Consider the following 7,653-nt stretch of genomic DNA (forward strand, 5'->3'; position numbering starts at 1 on the left):
AAACATAACTTGACCGACAGAATAATATATGTCTTCACAAAAACCTGACATACAGGCAATCCTGGATTTAAAATGAGTTTTTGTATCAGAGATGATTTGGTTAAAAGTGGTGTGTGAAAAATGGCTTTTTTCATATGTTTTAGCTGTAGCTTTTGCAAGCACGTGCTTTTTTCTAAATGTACATTCTTTGAGAGATGTAGTTCATCTGATTTTATTGCGATGCAGACTATAATCCTTTCTAATCCACTTTGATGACAGCCAAGTGTATATTTCGCCCACTAGATTTTGCACAAGTAATACTGTAATTGCTCTAGGTTCCATGGTGTCCCCAGGTCGATGTAATGTGTATTGAATTAAAGCAGTCGGAGCTACCGTGTAACTCTGTTATGAGTGTGGGCATGTATTTCCCATCTCACTGGCAGGAATTAGATTATAACGCTGAGGCCCAACCCAATTCTTCATGTGCATGTGTCATACAATCATCTGTTACATAACAACAAAGTTTTAGCTCATTAAGTAATAGGGTCCACAGACTGTAGTCTGAATGGATACTTTATTCAATTTGACGCCAAGAAATATGCATCTGTGAGGGATATAAGTGCAGTCTGTTCAATATGTAACACAGCTGAAGTATGCAATATCAACTGCACCAAATGGAATTGTTTCATTTGTTTTGGAATCAGTTTGTCTTTCTGTCACCACCAGGGGCTGGCTATTTTAACTAAAGCCACGCCCCTTTGCAACTCCCACCTCGAGGAGGTCCCCAAAGCCAACCCAATGACCAGACAAACACGGGAACAGGTAAGTAAAATTTAAAACAAGCTTTATTTAGTTTAAATATCTAAAAGAACTGGGAATTTGGGGGAAAGGGGAATTTAAAACTAATAGGTCTCTTCGTCTCCCTCCAGGGAGACTGCAGCCACGGGCAGACAGGCCAAGGGCAACAGGGGTGCCAACCACCATAAGCCGGGGGAGAAAGGGAAACGTCAGGCTCCGGCCTGGACCCTGCTAACCGTGGCGCCCTCCTTCTTCCGTCCTGGAGGCAGAATAATTTTGGTGTGACTGGTAAGGAGGATCTCCACTGTCGGTGTATCTTTCCTCGGGTCGGCAGGGGGTCCTCGCCCCACGTGCCCTTACGTTCCCTGTCGTACGTCCGCCCACGTTCGCCTTGTGCCCCACAGATAGTCACTGCGACACAAAAGCACTGTTAGTTTGCACTTGAGGTGTTTCTCACCGGCTCTGCTGCTTGCAGCTCTCTGGGTAGGTATCACGTTTCACAGTCTGTTCTCCAATTGTTTCTCCTTGCTCTCCACAGGCGGCCACTAGGACACAAATGACACTGTTACTTGGACTTCGGGTATTGCTCACCGGTTCTGCTGCTTACAGCTCTCTGGGTAGGTATCACGTTCACAGTTTGCTCTTCAATGATTCACTCTCGTCCTGTTCTCTCTCCACAGGTGGCCGCTAGGACCCAAAGACACTGTTACTGAAACTTCGAGTATTTCTCACCGGCTCTGCTGTTTACAGCTTTCTGGGTAGGTATCACGTTCACAGTTTGCTCTTCAATGATTCACTCTCGTTCTCTCTCTCTCCACAGGTGGCCGCTAGAACACAAAGACACTGTTACTGAGACTTCGAGTATTTCTCACCGGCTCTGCTGTTTACAGCTTTCTGGGTAGGTATCACGTTCACAGTTTGCTCTTCAATGATTCACTCTCGTTCTCTCTCTCTCCACAGGTGGCCGCTAGAACACAAAGACACTGTTACTGAGACTTCGAGTATTTCTCACCGGCTCTGCTGTTTACAGCTTTCTGGGTAAGTATCACGTTCACAGTTTGCTCTTCAATGATTCACTCTCGTTCTCTCTCTCTCTCCACAGGTGGTCGCTAGGACACAAAGACACTGTTACTGAGACTTCACGTATTTCTCACCGGCTCTGCTGTTTACAGCTTTCTGGGTAGGTATCACGTCCACAGTTTGCTCTTCAATGATTCACTCTCGTTCTCTCTCTCTCTACACAGGTGGTCGCTAGGACACAAAGACACTGTTACTGAGACTTCAAGTATTCCTCACCGGCTCTGCTGTTTACAGCTTTCTGGGTAGTTATGGTTCTCCTCCGTAGGTCAGCAGAGGGGCGAAAAGGTCCCACACCACTTCACCGGGTCGAGCGCTGCCCTATCTCCAATGCCCATGGGCCGATCGATTCCTAGACGGGGGCGCCCTTTTCGTAGAGACCACGGGGCGGCGGACCCTTTCGCCTCTGACTCTGCGACAAAACAGACACAGGTAAGTATACACCACGAAAGTTTCCAATGGTTTACTCACGGTCACGGACAGCTCTCAGTCTGTGTCCCTTCGTACTCCAAACAGCACACTACGTATAATAACAGTGATTTCTGTAGTCGTTGGCCTCTCCGTCCTCTGCCCAGTGGAAGAAATTGGATGATGCGGGGCTTCGTCTACAAGACACACAGCAACCCACAGCAATACACAGCACCACTCCAAACGTGAAAAAGATTTATTACACAGTCTCACTCACCACACTATAAGTGCACCACAACAAGGGAAGCGCCCGGTGTCCTCCACTGCGCTTGGGCTACGATAAGGCGATGGGAAATACGACCACAATAAGTCTCGTTGCGGCGGCTGTTTGAAGTTTGACTTCTCACGGCTCGCCCACCACACTCTTATAGGGGTAGGGCCGCCCTCCTTCTCCTGGAGGTTTCCAATAGTTACACAAGTTAACTTTTGCCAGTTACTCCACACAGAAAAGGGTATACTCACGGCGAATAGCCTTTGTTTACGTTGTACCAGAAGGTCAATTTTTCTTCCTGCTTTACTCCTTCAGTATTGGTTAGAACAGCGTTCCTTCCTGCCCATAGGGTTTTCCTGTTCACTCCAGCAGGTCCACAATAAAGATTTACAACGAGAGAGAGGGAGAGAGAGAAACACAAACAACCACCACGTCCAACAATGAGCACAGCTCCGTTTCCCAGCACACACTAAGCACACCTAACTGTGTTCTAACTGTGCTTTATATACTCCTCTCTGTTCCTCAATCATCCAATTGCCCGGCGATCTCTTCAACTAGGCACAGCTGTGCCCAATCGGCTGATTACAGCCTCCGCGAATCTGCCGGATGTCCGGTGTTCCCGTCTTTCCGGTCTGGACGGAAACATCCGGGCGGAACCAAAACTTCCTCAACTTTTGGTTCCGCCCTGAAAGATCGTCACCCCGTGACATTTCCTCAAACAGCAGTTGCATCCCAAATGACATACTACTTTATATACAATACACTTAAGCTATGTATTATGTACCATCTTATGTATGCATTTTAAAAGTATAATGTCGTTTCCAAGGGAACACTTAAATTTTTTTTTACAAATCAGAAGCAGGGTTTTTCATCAAAAGAAGGTGGAGGTGGTGATATCCTGATGCACACATGCATGTGTACTGTGGCTCAACAACAGACTTTACAAGCAACGTATTTTAAGTATTTTAGTAATTAAAAAATAAAGAAAATGACATTAACTTTTTATTTTAGCAACCCATACACGAAATTTGACCTCTGCATTTAACACGCGGAGCATTGGCCAGCTATCCCTACAGCACCCGAGGAGCAATTAGGTTAAGGTGCCTTGCTCAACGGTACCGCAGTTGCAACCTGCGAGCCATGAGACTCCAATCGGCAAATTTCACGTTACAAGCCTGACTCTCTAACCACTAGGCTATGACTTAACAAAATATTATATTAATTCAATACAATTAATTAAAACATATATTAAAGGTAGCAGCTAATGTGTTCATTCACAGTTGTTTGAAATCAAAATAAATATATCATTATGGTCTTTTGCAGTGTTCACCAGTCTTTGGTGATGTACATGATCACAGACATCCCCTGTCACTCGTACTGTCATCATGTCCTCCATTTTTGACAAAAGAAAACAATTTTTACTGCCTTAATTGCTTAATGTAATAAACAATTTGGTTAAGATAATATTGTTTTAATCTAATAGTTATAGGGGCTTCATAATAATATTTAATAATCATAGAATTAAGCTTTTATATGAAATAACATTTGCTCTCTCCTTTAAACTTTAAATTTAAGTCTACTACAGCCGCAGCTCTGGCTTTTATTATTGCTTTAAAAGTGCAGTGAATCGACGGTTTTAATGGTTTTATACTGTTGTCTGACATCTACTTGTGACATTACCTTGGTTTTTACTTCAAAAACAATAAGAAATAGGCTATTTTGACCCTAGCTTGCTTTGTTTTGGAGGGCGGGCCACATTGAAGACTTGGAAGTAAACGCCCACTGCTATGATTGGTTTTTCATAGCAAACTAGCTTAAGTCCTCAGTCATTACATGTGGGGAATTCAAATGTGAAAAAAAGTTCTGGGTGCTAGAGCGATACACAAAAATAACAATGCGTATGGTGAAGTAGCAACAAATCTTATAAACCAGACGTCCCTAAATTACTGTAAACAACACAGTAAGTGGGCATCAAAATCTAAATTGCGACTGGTAAGTCCTTATCACTAACTTTGGATATGTCAGTTGTATTATGTTAAGTGTTGGACCTTTATTAATCGTTCTATGTTTTAGGTCAATTAAAACAGTCAAACATATTGTCGCTGCCCGATGAAACTCACGTATGTCCAAAACGATTACTTTTCAGGAAGTGAAAAAAAAACACTGTATTTCAAAAGCAGTTGAATGTAGCGTTGTCATACTTGGTACAGCATCTTTACATGTAACCATATTCTTTCCAGTGTAATGATATAATCCACATTTGACCAAAATTGAGTTTAAATGGACATACGTGCATATTTTACGGTAACGGTGGTCAATACGCGTTCTTCCGATCATTAATTAGAATGGCCAAGTCGCGTTTCATATTGACAGATGATAACGCTCAGTTTATTAAAGGGCCTACGTCTTAGTTTATTAAATACGCTTAGTTTATTTAATATTAATTATACATTTATTTAAATGTCTCTTGCAAACTATGAAGGGACAATGAATCAATACACTGACATGGTAATGCTAGACCAGGGGTAGGCAAGTTCGGTCCTAGAGAGCCGCAGTCCTGCATATTTTAGCCTAAGCACTGATAATCTAACCTGCTGTCTAAATCCTAAAGACATTGATTAGCTTGTTCAGGTGTGTTTGATTAGGGTTGGAACTAAACTCTGCAGGACCGCGGCTCTGTAGGACCGAACTTGCCTACACCCGTGCTAGACAGATACTTTGTTTGCACAGTCCTACCGTATTTTTGTCACTCCTAGACGTACGTCTGGCGTCAGGGGTGAAACGTTTACCTCAATGAAGGAAAGTCATTGTCTCACCAGGCTATGTTTATTCGGCTTTCCAGTGCCGAGCTTCGATTTAACTTCACGAGACCGGCGAGATGCTTCCACAGGGCGGGAGATACACAGCGTGATTGACAGCTTTGACACCAAATGGATATATGTGAAAATCAGATGATATGATTTCACCACTTTTCATTGACCATTTAGATATGTGAAGCATACTGTATACAGAAATGAACCTGGAAATTCAATCCGTCGAAAAATCTCAAAATCGGCAAAATGGACATACGTAGTTTTCATCGGACAGCGACGATGTGTGATTAGACACGGATATTAAACAAAATTAGAACATATCAAGCAATCTCTATGCTTAACTGTAAATAGTCTACAATGCCTTCTCTATCTGGCATGTCTCAATCATCATATGAAAGCGCTCGTCAAAGTCTAAATGATATGATGGTCAATCAAATCAAAGACGGTGGAGTTATTGTTTACAGAAGCCGGAGCTCGAGCTACAAACTACAGAGCTAGTGTGCGACCCTACTGAAGAAACCAGCTTAGACCAACTTAAGCTGGTGAGCTGTTTTAGCTGGTCTCCCAGTTTGGTTTTTGCTGGTATTGCTGGTTTAGCAAGCTGTGTTTTGGTCTCTTCAAGCTGTGTTTTGGACACTTTTTAAGCTGGTCTAGGTGGACTTAGCTGGTCAGGCTAGAAGACCAGCTGACCCACCATCTTGGCCAGCTTTGCCAGGCTGGGAGGACCAGCTTAACCAGCTCCTTCCACCTTAAACCAGCTACCAGCTTATGATGGTCTTGGCTGGATTTTTCAGTAGGGAAGCAATAGTGACACACAGTACTAAAATGTTTTAATTGAGATTGTGTTAATGGTGTGTTTGATTTCAGCTGGTACCACAAGAACCGACATGCGGATGATATCAAAGAACCGTGAGAGCAATTCGAAAGCATACATAGCTGTTTACCATCTAATCGCTCTCATGGTGTGATGTCATCTGCCTGTCGGTTCTTGCAGCGCTGCATGATGGCTAGTACACAACATATCTTTGTATTGTGCCATTCAATCTGTCTACAAGGCCATTGGTCAGAGGATTCATTATGGTCATATGAACTTTAAAGCAAAGTGTTGTTTACAAATTCTATTCCCTGATCTGTCTGAGTGAGTCTTTTTGTGTCTCCAAATTTGTAATAAATAAATAAACAATGCACTCTGTGACCTCTGCTGCACTATTGGACTTTAATGGATAGGCTTCAGGCCACTTCAATAAATAGTCCACCATTACACATGTGTCCACTTTCTGTTAGTGTAAGCTTCCCGATTAGGTCCATTCCAAATAATTCCAGACGCGTAGTCACCTGAAATAAAAAAAAAATCTGTGTATAGATTGAATGCCTATTTACTTTTATAGAGGCTCTCCTGGCCTGGAACAGAGGGCACTAGGCTGTCTGAAAGATAAGATGTGTGTAAAGTCAACATTTATAAAAGCCTGTAAGTGTAACATCATGCACTGTAAAGGAAATGTGACTGTATAACCCACGTGCTCATTTGAGCTTAGAATGAACAAAAATGCCAGGGCGTCATCCCAACAAGATATATCCATATATATATGTGTGTGTGTGTGTGTGTGTGTGTGTGTGTGTGTGTGTGTGTGTGTGTGTGTGTGTGTGTGTGTGTGTGTGTGTATGCCAGTTAGGAAGTCACATTCATTTACAGGATTATTGCAGACAAATTGCATGACAAATCAGTGAAGATGGCTTGTAAACGACATTGGTGGCCTTGTTGTGGCCAACTTTGCCCAGTTACAGTAACACACTACTCACACTATATACGCCACAGGATAGCATGGACGTAAATTTCAATTTACAGAATTTCATTTATTTCGTTCTCCAAAGCAATTTTTGAAGGCAAATAGGCAAACTTCACTTGTATGTGTACACAGAGCAGACTTGAAAAAATAAATTTGTTATCATCATTTGTTTGTCATGATTAATTTAATAATGACTCAGCAGCATCTGTATTAATAGAAAATAATCTCTTCATCGGATGTTTAAAGTTAATTGAATAGCTTTGACAGACGAATTACTGGAGTTTCACAACTACTGAACAGCTTTGATTTCTCTCACTGGACTTGTGTGTGTAAATATAGTGCCGTAGGGATGACACAGATTTTTGTAGGCCAACCCGTAAAAGTAGCAGAACACTGGTTCCCTCGCCAAAAAGCCCATTCATTTTTTCAATAGGCTTTTGATTATCACAAATCTGTGCTTAACAAAAGTTTATGACTCTTACATGTTTTGTCCATCAAGATAATTTTGACAGATGAACAC

General features: G+C 42.3%; 1 long non-coding RNA gene across 4 annotated transcripts; it reads right to left on the reverse strand.

Annotated features, from left to right (window-relative positions):
- Positions 1-806: 806 nt before the first annotated feature.
- On the reverse strand, positions 807-3,237 carry LOC135746463 (uncharacterized). Of its 4 annotated transcripts, none has more exons than XR_012337266.1 (4): positions 2,074-3,237; positions 1,790-1,886; positions 1,369-1,744; positions 807-1,188 (listed from the first exon to the last, which is right to left on the reverse strand). It is a non-coding gene; the product is annotated as an uncharacterized lncRNA (long non-coding RNA). The 4 variants fall into 4 exon arrangements; XR_012337267.1 differs by having other exon boundaries at positions 1,369-1,604; positions 1,650-1,744; positions 1,790-3,237; XR_012337265.1 differs by lacking the exon at positions 1,790-1,886.
- Positions 3,238-7,653: the final 4,416 nt, after the last annotated feature.

This window comes from Paramisgurnus dabryanus, chromosome 9 (genome assembly GCF_030506205.2).
Source record: "Paramisgurnus dabryanus chromosome 9, PD_genome_1.1, whole genome shotgun sequence".
NCBI classification, from domain to species: Eukaryota; Metazoa; Chordata; class Actinopteri; order Cypriniformes; family Cobitidae; genus Paramisgurnus; species Paramisgurnus dabryanus.